We start from the raw sequence: 22,303 nt of genomic DNA, 5'->3' as shown, positions 1-22,303 counted from the left end.
ACCAGTTTTTCTCAGCTCCTCCAGAGAAATGTGGTAGTGAAAGAAATGAGTCTGCTCATTCATAGATCATGTGTTACCTACTCATCACTTGGGAGGTGGTGCTTGTCAAGGACAAAATAGAAAAAGATGTAGGACATCTTAATGTTGTAGCACCTTTAGAAGACTTGCCATGAGCTCATTTCCCACAAGACATGGCTTTTGTTTTCTTTTTTTAGGAAAAGGAGCCTCATGGGGTTTAGCTGGAGCCTGCCTATTTGGAGATGTTGAGGTCTACTTGCACTTTTACCCCTGACTTCCTTATAATAACGGACCATCATTCATTAAGTACCTTCTCTGTTCAAGGCACACACATGTATAGGCTTTGCAAACATTTTCTTAAAAACGTCTCACCTCAGCTCCATTTAGCAAATAAGTGAAAGGATGTTCAGAAAGTTTCCCATAATCTCAGAGCTAGGAAGTGCAGAGCTAAGATTCAAACTGATGTCTGCCTCACTTTGAAGCCAATAAGAAATTCTTGGGAGTTAATTTTATTGCTTCATTTTTATAGCTTTAAAACATATATATGGAAAAAGATAAGAGGAAGCAGTAGAAAGTGGAGGTAGAGTTAATATGTTAATATTCTTGACAAGATTGTCCTGAGCAATAATTTTATGAAATGCAGAGAAAAGTTAAATGTGCACTGATGAGTGTCTATATACAATTTTCACACTTACAAACTTCAAAACTCCCCCAGGGGATTTTTGGAGAAAATGCATTTTGACCTGCTCTATGCAAAACACATGAACATGGAACAACAGACTGGTTCCAAATAGGAAAAGGAGTACATCAAGGCTGTATAATGTCACCCTGCTTATTTAACTTCTATGCAGAGTACATCATGAGAAATGCTGGGCTGGAGGAAGTACAAGCTGGAATCAAGATTATCAATAACCTCAGATATGCAGATGACACCACCCTTCAGACGGAAAGTGAAGAAGAACTAAAGAGCCTCTTGATGAAAGTGAAAGAGGAGAGTGAAAAAGTTGGCTTAGAGCTCAAAATTCAGAAAACGAAGATCATGACATCCGTTCCCATCACTTCATGGTAAATAGATGGGGAAACAGTGGAAACAATGGCTGACTTTATCTATCTGGGCTCCAAAATCACTGCAGATGGTGACTGCAGCCATGAAACTGAAAGACGCTTACTTCTTGGAAGGAAAGTTATGACCAACCTAGACAGCATACTGAAAAGCAGAGACATTACTTTGTCAACAAAGGTCTGTCTATTCAAGGCTATGGTTTTTCCAGTGGTCATGTATGGATGTGAGAATTGGACTGTAAAGAAAACTGAGTGCCAAAAAAATGATGCTTCTGAACTGTGGTGTTAGAGGAGACTCTTGAGAGTCCCTTGGAGACTCTCCAACCAAGGAGAGTCCAACCAGTCCATCCTAAAGGAGATCAGTTCTGGGTGTTCATTGGAGGGACTGATGCTGAAGATGAAACTCCAATACTTTGGCCACCTGATGCGAAGAACTGACTCATTTGAAAAGACCCTGATGCTGGGAAACATTGAGGGCAGGAGGAGAAGGGGATGACAGAGGATGAGATGGTTGGATGGCATCACTGACTCAATGGACATGGGTTTGGTTGGACTCCAGGGGTTGGTGATGGACAGAGAGGCCTGGCATGCTGCGGTTCATGGGGTCGCAAAGAGTCAGACACGCCTGAGCGACTGAACTGAACTGATGGAAAACACACTGCTGTATTATGATCCAAACAAGGTAAGAAAGAGGGGCTGCTAAGAAGGAAAGAAAATACTATAGTTGCTTCTTTATTTAAGTGAGAAATTTAAATTTTATGCCTTCAAAATTGCTAAAGGACTGCTTTTTATTTTTAAAAAAGAGAGAAAATTTGCATTGGTTGAGACTGTATGTCTTTTTCCCATGCCACATGGCCTCTGTCCTTTGGAGGTGACACACATACTTCTTTGGAGAGCTTTGGAGATTAAGCAACAACCCCAGGCCCTTCTGTTAGCCACTACTAGTAACAGAGATGCTGTCCATCCAGACACCACCATTTTTCCAAACCTGAGATATTAGGTGCAATCCCAGAAAAGTGATTTATTCTGTGCATGATATAAGCAATTCTACTCAAGCAACTAAGGAGAGCATCATTAGTAGAGCATGTCTTTTAAGGAAGTTGACTTCCCTCTTAGGAATACTAAGAAGGCAGTGTCATGGAGTTGAGAATGGAGACTCCATCATTCAACCATGTCCATCCCCCATCTCCATCATTTGCTCACTGTGGTGTTAAGACATGTAACGTCCCTACACCAATTTATAAGAGAAATGATAATTAAAAAGTCATAGTGAGGATTGAATAAAATATTACCTGCAAAACATTTAAACCTGACTCTCAGCAAATATTACCTACTGTTAATATTGATAAAGAATTCAAGCCATATCTATTTTTCCTTTCCAGTATTTTCTTCAATTTCCCACGGTTGTTTTCTTTCTCCTCTTCAATCATCACTCCCTAACTTTCCATTCACTTTCACATTCTGAATGGATATTTTTGATGGTCATAATTTTTACTTATTCTTGGTCCCAAATTAAGAATTTTCAAATATTAAATCCACACCAAAACAAATCATGTAAAATATCACAATTCTTTAATCCAAATCAGAGCCAATATTTCTTTCTCTTTTTGCCTTAAAAAAAAAATAAGCATATCACATTATTCCTCTAAATCTTCATTTGTAATAAGTGTGACATATTAAAGTAACAAGATTGTTCAAGCTGAATTGTCAACTGACACCTTATACAAAACCTTTGTTATCTGTTTTTCCCTAGTTCCACACCATATTCCAGAGCCTGGCAGTGCTTGGAAGGAGACGACTTACAACTGCTTACCCCAGTGATGGATGGGTAGGTGGTGGGAAACTTACTGAAGAGTTTACTTTTCCAAGTTTGAAATGTTCAAAGTAGACATGTGTTAAGTCATCCATCAGAAATGTGGAATGCAATGACAGAAATAACCAGATGCCCTGTAACAAGATGCCACAGGGCAAACATGGAAAAACGAAATAACTATCCTTTTTTCTCTTTGTGTAATAAAAGAGAAAAAAAAATCTTGTAAACTGAAGTCTTACTTGCATTTGTGCACAATTATTACTTTCCCAAAGACAGGGAACAAATCTTAGGAGAAAACACTATAGCATCCTCACTATGGAGAAGAAGTTGAAGAAAACACTTAACACTTTTCTAGCTATTTTTTTAGGCATTGCTGAAAGAGAAAAGAATTGTTTGGTGAATCCAAAAATATACTTTCAAAAGAAGAATTGTTCTTGTTGCTGTGGTAACAAATAATGTTTTCTTGCTTATGGTCTTCCCTGGTGGACTTGTGGTGACAATTATTTTTTCAACACATAACTTTATATTAACACACACTGTTGGGCAATGAAGAGACTGACCAGAGGAACCCAGCATGGTGAAATCATCACTCACAAGGGAGAATCGGAAGTTGAACAATAATTAAAATGGAAAAACAACTTTTCTCTAAAAATAACCAACTTGCTATAACTATAATGTACTTTTTGAAATCTCATGGTCATTGTCCTTATCATTAATACTTGTCGAGTTAGCTAATGCTTGTGAAAGTTCTCTGTAAACCTGAAGTGATGATGGTGGTCAGCAGTTAGTAGTTGGAATTTTGTTGCCTGCTGTTCACACAACATTCCACTAGGATCCTTTTGGAATTTATGAGTCTCTGAATTTCAAAATTTATGTTGTGAAATGAACATCTAAAATCCCTGAACCCTCTGGAAGATCTACTTGAGTCTGAGAGAAAGAGGAGTAGCCACTTCTCTTTCCTCTTTCTACTCTTCAATCATTATCCCCACACAGAGGTCCCACTGTTAGGGTTTGAGTGAAAATTCACATTCTCTTTCTATTTGTGTTGGGAATAAACCTTCTCTTCTTAATCTTCCCACCATAAAGAATCTAAAAAAGAGTGGAGAGATATAGATATAAATATGCTGGGCTTCCCTGGTAGTACTAGTGGTAAAGAACCCTGCCAGTGCAGAAGATAGAAGAGATGTGGGTTCGATCCCTGGGTTGGGAAGATCCCCTGGAGAAGGGCATGGCAACCCAGTCCAGTATTCTTGCCTGGAGAGTCCCATGGACAGAGGAGCCTAGTGGGCTGCAGTGCATGGGGTTGCAGAGTTGGACATGACTTAAGCAACTTAGCATGCATGCATGCATAGATATAGATATAGACATTTAACAGATTAATTTTTCTGTACACCTGAAACTAACACAATATTGTAAATCAACTGTATTCCAATAAAAATCTTTTTTAAAAGCAAAATAAATAAATAAATGAGGAAAGCTGGAAGGAGGAGGAAGCTTTGCTCTTTGTATTTCAGCTGAATAGAAGATGGGCAGAGCAAAAGTTGAAAGATTTGATACAGAGAAAAATAAGTAGGAAAGAAATCTGGATAGTAAGGGGAACAACATGGGCTTGGTGAAGTGGGAGCTGATTACTTTGCCTGGGGCCCCCTACCCAGAGGAAAATGTAAGAGAGGTAAATGGCAAGAAAGACTAAGATAAAACACATCTGTAAGCTTAATTTAAACCATGGTCCAAAAGAGACCTCTGAGAAAAGATCTACAGAGGTCTTTCCAGGTCTGATATGTTTATTTTAAGTAGCACAGCAAATCCAGCAGTTTACAAAGTTACAGAATAGTATTCCATTTGTCCCTGCATATCCATATCGTCTCTCTGCATCTTTTGCCAAGACTTTGTAATACAGCCTCACTGCTTCCCACTAAAAGTCACTCCCTTAAATCTGCCATTCACATTATAGTATTAATTAACTCCACAAAGTTTAAGACTTCCATGTCACCATGAGAGTGTACTTGTCAAAATAAGAGGACAGAATATATTATGCATTTGTATATTAGCTTTATATATTTTAAATATTTAAGACCTCTGTTTACAGTCTTGCTACCACCTCAGAAACATTAGGGGCAAGCTTAGCACCATGAACATGTTTAAGTACTGATCCTGGGATAATGGCCTGCTTGCCTTTTGCCTCCATTTCACATTATCTACTTGTTTCCCATCAGGCTGACCACTGTGTCTCAGCAAAGGAGAACACAGCTTCATGGTGGCTAGTCATTTTGGGTTAGTATAGAAATTATGGTTCATTTTTAGCTTCATCAGCTCAGTAGACACAAGGACTTCATCAGTTGTAACTGTCACAGTTGAGCAGCAGTCCCAATGAGCATGGCAGCCATAATGATTTTCTAGCAAATGATGTGGCTGAGGCCTGTGAAGAGGTAGAAGGGAAGAAGACATTTCTGTGAGCCTGCTATCCACATATTTGTTGTTCTCAGTATTTCTTGCCTTACCACATAGCTTTATTTTATAGGAAAAGAATTATGTCGAAGCCTTGAGTTTTATGGTACCCAATAAATGAAATTTCTGGGATATCTCCTACACAGCTACAAGGTGAAGCATAACAATGTTGGTTCTTGAAAAATACTCAAATGGATTTGGCAGCTCACTGTCTGCAAAATGACCTCAAAATAAGGAAATCACCTCTGCCTCCGCCTCCCTACAAGACAGCAGTTTAATAGGGGAAAAAAAGGAAAAAGAAAAAAAAAAAAAGCATGGTTCCACTACAGAGCAGGAAATGAAGAATAGCTTTATAACAGAAATGATGTGGGAAATTCTTTATGTTGGCAACATGCAATTTCCCAAAATAGAAGCTGGCCAGATCCACTTTAACTATTTGGGAATAAATATTGTGGCATTTTTCCTTACCCAGAGTGGTCAACAAAGACTCTTCAAGGCTGCAGAAGACAAATGCCAAACAGATCTTGTCCCAGCTGTGAAGTCTGTTCTTCCTGTCATGCCCCAGAGACAATGGAATTGACATAGAACTACCAAAGGTTATTTGAAAAATTACTTTTTTCAGATTACTAGAAAATTGAAAAGCATGTCTTCACAGGTGTTCAGTGTTTTACTTGAACAATTTGATTATCTCAATTATGTTGAATTCTTCAGTTAAATATTCCAGATATCTGTAGCAACCTGATATATTTCATTTACTCCCTTTTCTTCCTTTAAAACAATCCTTTTTGTAATGCTGACAGTGTCAACATGAACCCAGATGCTATATATGAAACAGAGAAGCTATGGTAGTGATCAGCCTTCCCTTTCCATTTTCAATCTTATGTGAACTGAATTTATTTAAAAAGTAATTGCTGTCACTTTCTCTCAAAATAAGACACATATTGAGTTGACTGAAAAAAAGATAATTTATAGTTTTATCCATACACACACATTTCTGGAGTCTTTTGTGTCTAGGATGGTACATTTGTTCTTGGTTTTGGGGTTGTTTTTTTCTTTAAGATTTTTTGATGTGGACCATTTTTAAAGTATTTATTGAATTCGTTACAATATTGCTTAAGTTTTAAGTTTTGTTTTTTTGGCCAACATGTGGGATCTTAGCTCGCCAACCAGAGATTGAACCCACAACCCCTGCTTTGGAAGGCCAAGCCTTAAGCACTGAACTGTCAGGAAAGTCCCATAAGAGTGTACATTTGTGAGATTGGAAGGCCTGTCCTAGTAGTTTGGGCTTTCCCGATGGCTCAGCAGTAAAGAATCCACATACAATTCAGGAGATACCTGGGTCGGGAAGATCCCCTGGAGGAGGACATGACAACCCACTCCAGTACACGTGCTTGATAAAAGTCACAAGGACAGAAGAGCCTGGCAGTCTATAGTCTATACGGTCGCAAAGAGTTGAACGCTGCTGAGCGACTGAGCTGTAGCCATAGCCTAGCAGTTGATGGACAAGCTAACTGCCTGAGGGAGAATCTAATATTTGATATGGCCTCCCAGATGCCTTGATGGAACCACAATCCTCATTTACCATTTACCAGGAAATTGAGATGTTTATTCATTCATTACAAAATGACTGCTGGTGAAGGCTCAGTGCTTTAGACCCAAGGGTTGCTGCTGATGTAAGAATCAAAATCCCTTACCTTAGGAGAAAATGAGCTCAGGGACTCAAAGAATAAAAGAGTACTGAGAATGAAAGGTGAACATATGTATTGAACATTCACCCTGAAGATGATTAGTGACTTTGAAAAGCAAAATAATACATAAAAATATATGAAGCCAAAATGGTAGCGCAAATTGCTTACTCTTCTGGCCTTTGCCAAAAAATACCATTTTGTCATTTCTAAAAGAGGCTTAATTTCAGTTATCTTTCAGGACCTCTAAATAATATCGCTAGCAAACAAAGGCAATCCGAGACTTCCATGAACATCTCTTTAATGGCAACAAACAAAAAGCAATGTCCTTGAGCTTGAACTTGAAGGACAATCCCTCTGCTGGTAGGCCAGCATTTACCAGTTAATTTGGAAGCTTGGGAACAAATCACCCTTTGATTTTTGGTGAAATGTTCACTCCCCAGCCTGTCAACAAACTCCTCTTAAGATACCGTCTTTTTTCCTCTCACATTCAGTCCAGCTTGGTCTCAGCGTGGAACATCTTGCATGGCCCAGGGTTTTGCAAGGAATCCAGGGAGCTGTGAACGTCAGGCATGTTTAAGTATGATCCTGAGCATAGGCGCTTTCAGCTTAGTCTCTTGTGCAGAGATAATGGTTTACATTAGATTGATTATATGCAGACTGAGAAGTGTATCTTGTGCAACAACTTGGAGGCGTGCTGAAAGATAAAAATCCCATTTGCTGCATTTTATACTGGTGGTCTCTGACGTGGGCAACACAGGCCTGCATAGTCCTTGTAAATCTCAGATATAATGAGGGCCAGATAGCAGCTCGTCTAACTGTTGAATGAAGTAAGTGTTTCTTTACTTCAGACAGAAGGATGGCATACTTGCTATCTAAAATCCTATGATATCAGGTTGAAAGAAGTCTTTTATTTATATCTCTGAATGCAGACTAGATAGCTGGTTAGTTATGTGAGCATTCCTGGTATTGCACAGCACAGTTTGAAAGAAGTTAGTTGTATTTATTCACCTTTATTTGACTTTTTAAAGATTTTTTTTATATGAACTATTTTTAAAGTCTTTATTGGATTTGTTACAATATTATTTCTGTTTTATGTTTTGGTTTTTTGGCTGCAAGGCATGTGAGATCTTACCTTCTCAACAAGGAATTGAACCCACACTCCCAGCATTGGAAGCAAAGTCCTAACCACTGGACAGCAAAGTAAGTCCTTTTATTTATTTTTATATTACTCTCCCTTCAGGGCCTTTAGTAATAAAGATGAGCTGCTTTCCAACATCTTCCTGTTTCGTTTCTGCCACCAGCCCTCTGGGCAAAGAACAAAGGCAACCCTGTGGTAGTTCATCAACATATGTCTTTAACTGGCAGCTGGGTTCTCAGATGGAAAAGCAGTATAAGTCCAGGAAGCAAGAACAATTCCAGACCCAATAATCCCACTTGAGTGGAACATAAGTCTCAAGAGTGAAAACACCTTTGCTTCTAATATTTCATTAATCCCAGTTTTATAGGCAGCAGTTTATTTTATGTCTAATAGAGCTATTTCCAAGTGTTTTATAGTATGATACATTTCTATATCTACAAGATGAATGGTAATTTCAGTTTTATAAGTGGAGAAACAGGAGCATGGAAGAATTACAAGGACCTTGGTGCTAGAGTCACCAGCAGAGTTGTTTTCTAGCTGCACCATAAACACACATACACATTTGCACACACACATGCTCACAAACTTTATTTTTTGGGGCTCCAAAATCACTGCAGATGGTGATTGCAGCCATGAAATTAAAAGACGCTTGCTCCTTCGAAGGAAAGTTATGACCTACATAGACAGCATATTCAAAGCAGAGACATTACTTTGCCAACAAAGGTCGGTCTAGTCAAGGATATGGTTTTTCCAGTGATCATGTATGGATGTGAGAGTTGGACTGTGAAGAAAGCTGAGCACAGAAGAATTGATGCATTTGAACTGTGGTGTTGGAGAAGACTCTTGAGAGTCCCTTGGACTGCAAGGAGATCCAACCAGTCCATCCTAAAGGAGATCAGTCCTGGGTGTTCATTGGAAGGACTGATGCTAAAGCTGAAACTCCAATACTTCGGCCACCTCATGGGAAAAGTTGACTCATTGGAAAAGACCCTGATGCTGGGAGGGATTGGGGGCAGGAGGAGAAGGGGACGACAGAGGATGAGATGGCTGGATGACATCACTGACTCGATGGACATGAGTTTGGTTAAACTCCTGGAGTTGGTGATGGACAGGGAGGCCTGGCATGCTGCGATTCATGGGGTCACAAAGAGTTGGACACGACTGAGGGACTGAACTGAACTGAACTGAACTGAACTGATGCTCACAGACAGGGCTTCCCCAGAGGCTCAGAGGTAAAGAACCTACCTGCGAGGTAGGAGATTCAGGTTTAATCCCTGGATCTGGAAGATTCCCTAGAGGAGAGCATGGCAACCCACTTCAGTATTCTTGCCTGGAGAATCCCATGGACAGAGGACCCTGGAGGGCTATGGTCCATGGGGTCGCAATGAGTCAGACAACTGAAGCAACTGAGCATGCTCACAGACATACACTACACTCTCACGTGGAAATATTCATACACACACTGCACACTTACTCACACACTTGCACACATACATGTATATTCAGGAGCATGAAGACCTAAAAGGAAAGAATCTCTGTATTACAACACTAGTTGGATGAAAAATAATGTAATTTAGGAAATTTTATAACAAAGATCCTTTAACTTTTTTTTTTTCAAATTGTTTAAGAACTTCAACAGGCCAAAAGAAGTCATTTATTCAATGTATTTATTGCTCAGCAGAAATATTTAACGGGTAGTTTTAACATAGGCTGAAACATATTGTAAACACTAAAAATTTAAGAAGCAGCCCTCAAAGAAGTTTTTGGCATGGAGTAGGCATTTAATAATTTGCCTTGAATCTTCAAAAATGTTTGTTAAAAAATATTGTAGACTTCAGGCTAAATGTGACAGACTGAAATGTTTAATCCCATTTCTTCCTGAAACTCCATTAAAATTAAAATAAAGAAAAAATATATAAATAAAGAAGCTATAGCCCACACAGTCAAAGACACATCACAGAAAATGGAAGCAAACATAGACAGTTAAAAAAAAAAAAATGAAGAAGGAAATCCAAAGAAAGAGTGAAAATTGATTTCACAGAGCAGAGAACTCAGAAACCTACATGTCTATAGGGGAGGAAGCCACCAAGTCATAAATAATTCATGCTACTGAAATGGACCAGGCCCAGGCATTGGAGGTTCAAGGTACCTATGGAAGCCAACGTGGGGTGAAGAAGTAAATACGGGACAATTGGTTGAAAGTCTATATTGAGTCCTTCCCAAGTCCTCTCCTTGGTGCAGGAAAGTGGAAGTGTATTCTCTAGAGAAGCCCTTCACTTGGAAGATCTAGGTAAACAAAAGTCAATGAAACTGGTGGAAACATTGCAATGGACAGAGCTGAGACCATTGTAAAAGGCCAGTATTTGTTGATAAGACAAATAGGGTAGCGATGAAACAAGATGTTGTTGAAAAATAATAAGTGCCATTCAAGGAAGAATAAACTCATTCAAATCTAAAACATCTTAAAATAAAAGTTTCAATAGACAAGTCAGAAACTAAAGTTGAGGGAATACCTTAAAATTAATACAAAAGGACAAAGAGATGGAAAAGAAGGGAGCAAAAGATATGAAAATTAGACATTTTATTTGGAGGGTAAGTAACTAATAATAGTTCCTAAGTAAGTAACTAATTAGTTACTTACTAATAGTTCCTAGTAAGTAACTAATACAAAGAACAAACAAAAACTAGAGGAAAGTAAATAATACAAAAATGCAAAAAAATCTCCAAACAAAGGGATATGATCTCTAGATTTTAAAGGATTCACTATAAAAAATCTGCAAGCAATAAATGCTGGAGAGGGTGTGGAGAAAAGGGAACCCTCCTACACTGTTGGTGGGAATGCAAACTAGTACAGCCACTATGGAGAACAGTGTGGAGATTCCTTAAAAAGTTGCAAATAGAACTCCCTTATGACCCAGCAATCCCACTGCTGGGCATACACACCGAGGAAACCAGAATTGAAAGAGACACATGTACCCCAATGTTCATCGCAGCACTGTTTATAATAGCCAGGACATGGAAACAACCTAGATGTCCATCAGCAGATGAATGGATAAGAAAGCTGTGGTACATATACACAATGGAGTATTACTCAGCCGTTAAAAAGAATTCATTTGAATCAGTTCTGATGAGATGGATGAAACTGGAGCCGATTATACAGAGTGAAGTAAGCCAGAAAGAAAAACACCAGTACAGTATACTAACACATATATATGGAATTTAGAAAGATGGCAATGACGACCCTGTATGCAAGACAGGAAAAAAGACACAGCTGTGTATAACGGACTTTTGGACTCAGAGGGAGAGGGAGAGGGTGGGATGATTTGGGAGAATGGCATTCTATCATGTATACTATCATGTAAGAATTGAATCGCCAGTCTATGTCTGATGCAGGATACAGCATGCTTGGGGCTGGTGCATGGGGATGACCCACAGATATGTTATGGGGAGGGAGGTGGGAGGGGGGTTCATGTTTGGGAACACATGTAAGAATTAAAGATTTTAAAATTAAAAAAATAAAAAACTATTAAAAAAATAAATAAAAAGCAATATCAAAAAAAAATAAATAAATAAAGGATTCACTATAGATCCCAAACAATTGCGAGACAGAGCCATATTCAAGTGTGTCATTATGAAATATTGGGTCAACTAGATATTGGGAGAGGATACTAAACAATTCCAGAGAAACAAAACAACACTAAACAGTGAAAACAAACAAATATAAACAAATATTGGTTACATATGGGGAAAAAAGGACATGGAATAGCATCAAAATTCATAAAAAGAGAGACTTCCTCCAGGAAGGCAATAAAGAAATGATTCCAAATTCTGAAGGGAAAAATGAATTTCAACCTAGTTCCTATACACAAGCAGACTATTTATTAATCAAGTGAAGGAATAGAATAAAGACAAAAGGTTAAAAAAATTACCTCATTTATGTCCTTTCTTGGGAGACTGTCATGATGAAAATAACAAGCCCTTACCTAATATTCAGCGTGTGCCAGAAAATGTTCTAAGCATTTTATGTATAGTAACTCACTCAGTCCTTACAGAATTCCTGCCAAATAGTCACTCTCAAGAAGAAGTTGAGGCACAGAGAGGTTGAAATTCTTGCCCACAGTCTCCCCAGTTAGTAAATGGACAAGAAGGGCTGTGGATCCCAGCAGCCTAGCTCCGGAGTTACTATTCTTACTGTACTATGACTCTTTTCCTCAGAAACCCTGGAAAGGACTTCCTTGGAGGTCTAGTGGTTGAGTTTGAGCTTCCAGCGCAGGGGGTGCAGGTTCAATACCCAGTTAAAGAACTCAGATGCCATGGGCATGGGCAAAAAAGAAAGAAAGAAACACTGGGGAGAGAAATTAGAGGCAACTGAAGTATACCATGTGGCTCAGTCCTAAATAGAGTCACATGATCACAATAATGAAAATCATGAATACTATTTAGCAAAACTTATATAAGTACTTCAAGATATATGAAGAACTGTGAGTCTCTGTGTGTGGTATGGGTATATGGTGTGTGTTGGGAGTAACTAGAGAGTCAGATTCTCATCTTTCACCGTACAAAGTGAATAGATAATCTCAAGCTGAAAAATTAATCTGGTTCATCTTTGCCTAGAATATAGAAAGAACACAATAAATGTTTGTGAATGAATAAATGAATGTCCCAATATATATTCATTTGTAAGTTTATATAGCACTATAATTGAAAAACTGGAAGAGTGGCTTTTGTTGATCTCTGGCAATCTTTGTGTGTCATGGGGAAATTTCTGTAACAAATTTAAGGAAAAAATAACAATTTTTAGGATAGAATATGCATTTGTGTATGTATATAATAATAAATATAGGATTATATACATAGAATATAATCTCTGCAGGGGATAAACACTCAGGTGCTATTAGAGGATTGGGAAGAAGAGAACTTTTTATTTGATATGCTGCTATAGTTTTTAAAGTTTTGCAATGAATATGGGTTATTTCATAGTTAAAATTAAAGATTTTAAATATATTTAAATTGTCACCAACAATTAATTTTTTTAACTTTTAAAGGTCAAAAATTCTTAGGTTTTGTGTTTCAACACCTTGAGTATTAATACCTTTAATAAAAAACATTGCTTCAGTCACGTATAAAAGTCAGTCAGTTTTGGCTGAGACTAGATTAAAGGACGGGCTTCCCAGGTGGTGCTATGGTAAAGAATCTGCCTGCCAATGCAGGAGACATAAGAGAGGTGGGTTCGATCCCTGGGTTGAGAAGAGCCCTGGAGGAAGGAATGGCAACCCACTCCAGTATTCTTGCCTGGAGAATTCCATGGGCAGAGGAGCCTGGTGGGCTATAGTCCCGCCACCACCGCTAAGTCACTTCAACTCCGTCATGTCCAACTCTGTGCAACCCCATAGACGGCAGCCTACCAGGCTCCTCTGTCCCTGGGATTCTCCAGGCAAGCATACTGGAGTGGGTTGCCATTTCCTTCTCCAATGCATGTATGTATGCTAAGTCGCTACAGTTGTGTTCGACTCTGTGCGACCCTATGGACAGCAGCCCACCAGGCTCCTCCGTCCACAGGATTCTCCAGGCAAGAATACTGGAGTGGGTTGCCATTTCCTTCCCTGGGCTATAGTCCAAAAGGTCACAAAAAGTTAGACACAACTGAAGCAATTTAACACATACACGCCTGTATTAAGGGACACCACTGTCATCAGGCATACCACTCACTTAGATACTCTGACAGTTGTGGGTTGTGGTTAAACTACTGGCACTCTGGGCACAAAATCTGGAAAGCTGGGAAGCTGTTTTATTGGCAGCTATAAGGGCTTCCCTTGGGGCTCAGCTGGTAAAGAATCCGCCCACAATGAGGGAGACCTGGGTTTGATCCTTGGGTTGGGAAGATCCCCTGGAGAAGGGAAATGGTACCCACTCCAGTATTCTGGCCTGGAGAATTCCATGGACTGTATAGTCCATGGGGTTGCCAAGAACCAGACACGACTGAGCAACTTTCACTTTCACTTTTTTTCATGACCCAATAAAAGCTTGACAGGTTAGTGTCCCGATTTCCAGCCAATAGCAGTCAGGTGAGAGCCTGCTGCTACTGCTACTGCTGCTAAGTCGCTTCAGTCGTGTGTCCGACTCTGTGCGACCCCATAGACAGCAGCCCACCAGGCTCCCCCATCCCTGGGATTCTCCAGGCAAGAACACTGGAGTGGGTTGCCATTTCCTTCGCCAACGCGTGAAAGTGAAAAGTGAAAGGGAAGTCGCTCAGTTGTGTCCGACTCTGTGCGACCCCATGGACTGCAGCCTACCAGGCTCCTCCGTCCGTGGGATTTTCTAGGCAAGCGTACTGTAGTGGGGTGCCATTGCCTTCTCTGGGTGAGAGCCTGCCAAGCTAAAATAAGGCCATAAAGCTTAAATAGATCTCTGTGTATGTCATCTTCTACTATCAGTGTCCAATATGTAAGGCAATTGGAAGGTAGCAAATAGGCTTTTTCGTTCACATTCAGAACCTTTAGCAAGGATTCCTAGACACACACCCCCACTGTGTTGTTTGAAGTCCTGGGTGGGCTCCTTCACAAAAGAAACACATCACAGGACAGGGTAAAGCCTTGCCAAGGCTCTAAAACTTTTACTTCCTATATTTGTTTTTGAATGTATTTATTCCATTTTCAAGGTAGGGTTTGGCTCATTTCTTCTCTATGCCCCCCAAAATTAACGAATGTAAAGCTCTTCATACAGACCTCATGTTGGGGTGCGAGTGGAGGGTTGTTTGGGGTTTTGTTTAGCTAATGTCTTGGACTAGTTGTGAGGTTGGCTATGTACACACAGAGTGGGGAAGTGAAGCATCACTGATCCTTTAAGAGAAAAGCTTAAAGTAAACAGAGTTTTTCATCTACTTTATGCCAAGAGCTGGAATAATAAATACAGATAGGAGGTAGTCTCATACTTCAAATAATTTGTTGAAACTACATTCACAAACTCAGCCTGTTTCTATTTGTGCAGTTGTTAACCATAAGGACAGTCGTAACCCTTGCTGTGCTTTAGACAAGTGCCTTGCCAGTCACAGCTCACATCATCCCAGCCTTGGAAACTAAAATTAGTTGACACTGCTTCAGTGTCCAAACTGTAATCAATTGTCTCAACTTTCAGGGCAGACCCTTGAGTTTGACTGGCAGATCAAAATGGCAACTATCTGGTCAGAGGACCAAAGAGCACCCTGTGTCTGTATCTTATTATATAAACAATGCTGCCAAGAAAAGAGCAGAGAAACCAGGAAAAAGATACACTGGAAAAGAATACCAGAATGACCAAAAAGATTATCACTTAAGTTTAAGTATGTGACATTTTTTAATAAAACTGTCTTTTTAAAGTTTATGTACTAATAATTTCTCGTGTATTATTCTGAGAAGAATAATTAAGAATGTTTCAAAATTATGTTTGTCTTAAGCTTTCATTGCCAGTTCTTTGGAAATTATATAAAATTTGTAATCTACAAGGCTGAATCTACCAACATCCAAGTTTTATAGAGATAAAATACTGAGTAAATCATGTTTGGAGTAAATAATAAGAAAACCTCTTTCATACCGCTTTCTGTGAACAGAGAGATATTTTAACAATAGGTGGGACAGAGTTTATGAAAGTGTTTTATATTTAATATTTTTCAAAAAACAAATTTTCTTTTCTCACCAGAGCCCAGTTTACTCATCTCCTGTCCTTTCCTTAACCCACTCCATTTGGGCTTTTTTCCTAACTTTTCACTGAAAGTACATCAATCAAGGTCACAAAGAAACTACATCATGCCAAAGTCAACATCACTTATCTTTCTTTAGCCTCTAGATAGTATTGGCTGTAGTTCATCACTCCATCCTTCTTGAAATATTTTGTGCTATATTCTTCTATAACACTGCAATTACTGGTTTTTCCTTCTACCTCAATGGCCCTCTTTTTTGGTCTTTTTTTTTTTTTTTTTTTTGCTGGATCTTCCTCCTTTCTTATAACTTTAATCTGAGAATACCCAGGATCTACTCTTTTTCTTCTTCTCTCTGTAATTTTTTCCCTGTAATCCATGCCTTTGGTGATATCTCTACATGCACCCCAATGTTAATTGCATGCACTACAAAGCCAAGACACGGAAACAACCTAAGCGTTCATCAGCAGATGGATGGATAAAGAAGATATAATATATATGTGTATGCTCAATCACTTCAGTTCTGTCCGACTCTTTGAGACCCTATGGACTATAGCCTGCCATGTTATAGGCTATATAGCCTGCCATGTATAAGCTCCCCCTGAACAAAGGATTCTCCAGGCAAGAATACTGAAGTGGGTTGCCATGTCCTCCTCCAGGGCATCTTCCTGACCCAGGGATCAAATCCACGTCTTCTGCATAGCAGGTGGATTCTTTACTGCTGAGCCACCATGGAAGCCTGATGTGAGAGATATATATATATAATGAATACATATGTACATATATTATATATATACATATATAAGTATATTCAGTTCAGTTCAGTTCAGTCACTCAGTTGTGTCCGACTTTTTGCGACCCCATGCACCCAGGCCTCCCTATCCGTCACCAACTCCCGGAGTTCACTCAAACTCATATCCATCGAGTCGGTGATGCCATCCAGCCATCTCATCCTCTGTCGTGCCCTTCTCAACATTACTCAGCCATAAAAATGATGAAATATTGCCATTTTTAGGAACAAGAATGGACCTAGAGAATATCATGTTAAGTGAAATAGGTCAGATAAAGACAAATATTTTATGATATCCCTTACACAGAGAATCTGAGAGAGATGGGAATACCAGACCACCCGACCTGCCTCTTGAGAAATCTGTACGCAGGTCAGGAAGCAACAGTTAGAACTGGACACGGAACAACAGACTGCTTCCAAATAGGAAAAGGAGTACGTCAAGGCTGTATATTGTCACCCTGGCTTATTTAACTTATATGCAGAATACATCATGAGAAATGCTGGGCTGGAAGAAACACAAGCTGGAATCAAGATTGCCAGGAGAAATATCAATAACCTCAGATATGCAGATGACACCACCCTTATGGCAGAAAGTGAAGAGGAACTAAAAAGCCTCTTGATGAAAGTGAAAGAGGAGAGTGAAAAAGTTGGCTTAAAGAAAACGAAGATCGTGGCATCCAGTCCCATCACTTAATGAGAAATAGATGGTTAAACAGTGGAAACAGTGTCAGACTTTATTTTGGGGGGCTCCAAAATCACTGCAGATGGTGACTGCAGCCATGAAATTAAAATATGCTTACTCCTTGGAAGAAAAGTTATGACCAACCTAGATAGTATATTCAAAAGCAGAGACATTATTTTGCCGACTAAGGTCCGTCTAGTCAAGGCTATGGTTTTTCCAGTAGTCATGTATAGATGTGAGAGTTGGACTGTGAAGAAAGCTGAGCGCCAAAGAATTGATGCGTTTGAACTGTGGTGTTGGAGAAGACTCTTGAGAGTCTTCCTGGACTGCAAGGAGAGTCTCCTTGGACTGCAAGGAGATCCAACCAGTCCATTCTGAAGGAGATCAACCCTGGGATTTCTTTGGAAGGAATGATGCTAAAGCTGAAACTCCAGTACTTTGGCCACCTCATGCGAAGAGTTGACTCATTGGAAAAGACTTTGATGCTGGGAGGGATTGAGGGCAGGAGGAGAAGGGGACGACAGAGAATGAGATGGCTGGATGGCATCACTGACTCAATGAGCATGAATCTGAGTGAACTCTGGGAGTTGGTGATGGACAGGGAGGCCTGGTGTGCTGCGATTCATGGGGTCGCAGAGTCGGACATGACTGAGCAACTGAAATGAACTGAACTGAACGAACACAGCAAATCTAAAAAATAATACAAATGGATTTACTGACAAAACAGAAACAGACTCACAGACATAACAAACTTATGGTTACCAAAGAGGAAAGAGGGAGAGAGATAAATTAGGAGTATTGGATTAATAGATACATACTACTGTATATAAAATAGATAAACAACAAGGATTTACTATATAGCACAAGGGACTTCCCTGGTGACTCAATGGTAAAGAATCTGCCTGCCAATGTGGGAGACCTGGGTTGGATCTCTAGGTCAGGAAGATCCACTGGAGAAGGGAATGGCTACTCAATCCAGTGTTCTTCCCTGGAAATTCCATGAACAGGGGAGCCTGGTGGGCTACAGTCCATGGGGTCACAAAGAGTCAGACATGACTGAGTAACTAACACTTTCACTTCATAGGGAACTATAATCAATATCTTATAATAACCTGTAATGGAAAAGGATCTGAAAATAATATATATAACTGAAAAAATAGTATCTCTAAACTGGTGACTTTGAAGTCTTATTTTTCAGCTTGACCTATCTCTTAAACTCCGTGTTTATATATCCAAATGTGACTTGACAACTCTCGCTGTCTAATTTTCACTGCATATGTAACACAGACCAAACAGAACTATCAAATCTCATCCCCCTCCCCTAACTCACTATCCCCAAGTCTCCATCTTGAGAAGTGGCACTGCTATCCATCTAATTGTTCAGACCTAAATCCCAGGAGGCATCCTTAATTGCCCTTTTCTTTTCACATCTCATCTCTAATTCCTCAACCAAATCTATTAAATCTACTTCTAACATTTCTTATCACTTCTTGACCTCTTCATTGCTACCAAGTTATTCCTGTCTCTTACCAAGCATATTTGTACCCAGTCTTGTTGTCTCCACCCTTGCTCCTTATAGTTAATCCTTCATATATGGGCCAAAGGAACTCTTAGAGTGTAAGCCAGATCTTTAAACTCCCTGGTATTTCTTTGTTGATTATCATAGTTCAAGCATTGTGCTAAAATCTGTGAAGAAAGGAAGGTCCAATTCAATACAGGAATCACAGGAATACTGTACCTCTAACCATAATGAGTGACAGGTGCAAAATGCATAACATAAACAAACATGAAGAAACTAATTTTGACTAGAGGGGTAATGGTTGCTATGGTGCAAGCTTGGAGAAATTATTGGCTGGTCATTCACTCAACACTTTTTTGAGCATATACTATACCCTGCACTGAGCTTCACAGGGAAAATTGTATTTGAGTTGAGCAGCATAAGCAGAATTTGAGAGGGATAGTCTCTGCTAAAGGACCAACATGTATAGTACACAAAAGGAACTCATCTGTATATGTTCTTCTGAGACTCATGAGTGGTTCAGTGTTCTGAAACCAATCCATGGCTAATGAAACCACAGGGACAGAGCCTAGGAAGGTTGGGAGGGTCCACAATATCCTGGGCCCAAAAGGCAAGCCAGAGAGTCTTGAATTACCCTGAGGGCAATGGCAATCATCAAACATGCTTTGTTCTGTTTTGTCTTTTTAACAATGGAATAATATGATCAACTCTGTGTTTTAAAACATTCACTCAGGAGCTAGGATGAAGCATGATTAGTGGGAACAAGAACAGTGAGGACTCTGAGGTAACATTTTAGACAGAAAATGATAATAGATCTAAATTGGAACAGGAGCAGCGAGAATGAAGAGCAAGAATAGAGTTGGAGTCCCCTCTGCTCTAGAATAGGTCCTTGATGTTTACTTATTTTATATATAGCAGTGTGTATCTGTTAATCCTCAACTCCTAATTTATCTCTGTATAACATAGGGAACTATACTTAATATCTTGTAATAACCTGTAACGGAAAAGAATCTGAAAAAGCATACATTTATGCAACTGAATCACTATGGTATACACTTGAAACTAACAAGATTGTTAATTATACTTTGATTAAAAAAAAACCTAAAACAGATAAAAAGAATAAGGTTAGAAAAACTATCACACACAACTTTCAAATTCAACCTTGTCATTGTTTTGCCTGAATTCATCGCCAAGACTAAAATCCAGAGACTGATTTCACATGAAGTCTAAATTTCCAACTCTTCCTTAAAAGTCCAAAATCTGCAGCACTGAGCCACATCCTTACCACAACACTCTGCTCAGTAGTAAAGAGTACTTGCTGTCTTCCTTAAATTGAGTACCCTCTCCATGGGGCCATGTCCCCTCAGGCTTACTGTATTTGACCCACTGGACCCCTATAGCCATTTGAGATAACCCAAGAAAATCAACAGGCCCTGTTGTTAGTGGGTGAGAGAGTGAGCCAGGGGGGCCGAGTCACCTTCAGGAGGTGGCAACTGAAGATGCAATGACCTGAGACAGAAGGGTGTGCAGGAGAGGGAGCAGGTTTGAGGAGTAATCTGTTCAGTTTTGGACATGTTGAATGAATATATTATTAAATTACCCTATCTCCTAGTGAAGTTTTATTAAAGGAAAAACCATCTTCTATTATAAGCTTTTAAAAACAGATGACTCTCCATTAAACCAACCTGCTAATTCTCTTTCATTCTGCCAAAAAAAAAGCCTTTGATCCAAACACATAAATGTACTGTGTGCAAAAGGAGATGTCATTTTAAACAAATTTACATTTGAAGTGTCACAAGGAATTTTTATCCTTCCTGTCATTATTTATGTAAAGGAAAATATTGCCAAAATTAAAGGCAAAGGAAATTAGCTCTTCTAGTTAATGTCAGAGGACATGAAACATTTTTTACTCTGATGGAATGAAGAATTGGAAGACTTTTTAAAAACTTTACAAAGTTCATTTAATCTTACTAGAAAAGACTATAGAGCAATATATTCAAAGACTGATTTTTTTTTTCCTTAATGAGGAAAAATGTCAAGATAAATGAGTTTTAACCCTGAAATTAGAAACAGATTGTTTACGGAGTGTTCATAGGTGAGTCCACATTCCAGAATATTCTCTCTCCTCCTTTCTCCTCATCATTCATAGTACTTAAAGGTATAGCTCCAGCCACATCTGGTTCACTGAGACCTCACAGAATCACATAGTTCATATTCACCTTCCTTTTCTAAACCTTGTCTTCTAGCTTCTGTAGCTAAGAGTTTAGCCCTTTCCTTTTTCACTCATGGATTCATTTGTCTTCATTTTACTTCTCTGAGAAGTTAATAAGTTCATCAGATAAAGAAAGCAAAGCTCTGTTTCTCCTCTGGTGACCAGAATTCTGTGTCTATCTCCCAGTGCTTGGTCAGTCCTTTGTCTGGTTGAGAGATAAGATTAGAGGATGATTTAGTTCTGGTTTTGGACCCTGCCTCAAGCTCCTGAAATGTGGGCAAGTTATTAAACCTCTTGGCTATAATCTCATCACTTGCCAAATGATAGTATCTGTGTGGGATAATAAGTCAGCATATGGAACACACTTGGTTCCCTATGCTAACTACACCTGGCATGTAGTAAACTCTCAACATTAAGTGTTGCCTGCCAGGCTCCTTTGTCCATGAGATTTCCCAGGCAAGAATACTGGAGTATGTTGCCATTTCCTCCTCCAAGGGATCTTCCTGACCCAGGGATTGAACTCTTGTCGTCTCTGGGGCCTCCTGCATTGGCAGGCAGGTTCTTTACCACTAGTGGCACCTGGGAAACCCCTAATAAATGTTAGTTATTCTTATTATGGACTTCTCTGCTGGCTTAGATGGTAAAGAGTCTGCTTATAATGCAGGAGACCTGGGTTAGATCCCTGGATCGGCAAGATACACTGGAGAAAGAAATGGCAACAAACTCCAATATTTTTGCCTGGAGAGTTCCAGGGACAGAGGAGCCTGGCAGGCTATACAGTCCATGGGGTCGCAAAGAGTCAAACATGACTGAGTGACTAACACTTTCTTTCACTTTCACTGTTATAAACCTAGACAATGACACAAATTATCTGGCCTTGGATAAATTAGGCATCTTCTGATGCCTCACTTATTTCTTCTGGAGGATGGGGACACTAGCAGTATCTGCTGCATAGAGTTTTTTGGTAATTAAATAAAATGATGTATGTAAAACTCTATTTAAATAAGATCTGGCTCATAGGAGGAGCACGCTTTTATCATCAGTATCATCGTTTTATTTATTCATTCATTTTAATTTTTATTGGAGTATAGTCGCTTTACAATGTTGTATTAGTCTCTGCTGCTGCTGCTGCTGCTGCTAAGTCGCTTCAGTCGTGTCCGACTCTGTGAGATCCCCAGAGATGGCAGCCCACCAGGCTCCCCCGTCCCTGGGATTCTCCAGGCAAGAACACTGGAGTGGGTTGCCATTTCCTTCTCCAATG

The sequence above is a fragment of the Budorcas taxicolor genome, chromosome 9 (assembly GCF_023091745.1).
Source record: "Budorcas taxicolor isolate Tak-1 chromosome 9, Takin1.1, whole genome shotgun sequence".
NCBI classification, from domain to species: domain Eukaryota; kingdom Metazoa; phylum Chordata; class Mammalia; order Artiodactyla; family Bovidae; genus Budorcas; species Budorcas taxicolor.
This window is presented reverse-complemented; position numbering follows the sequence as displayed.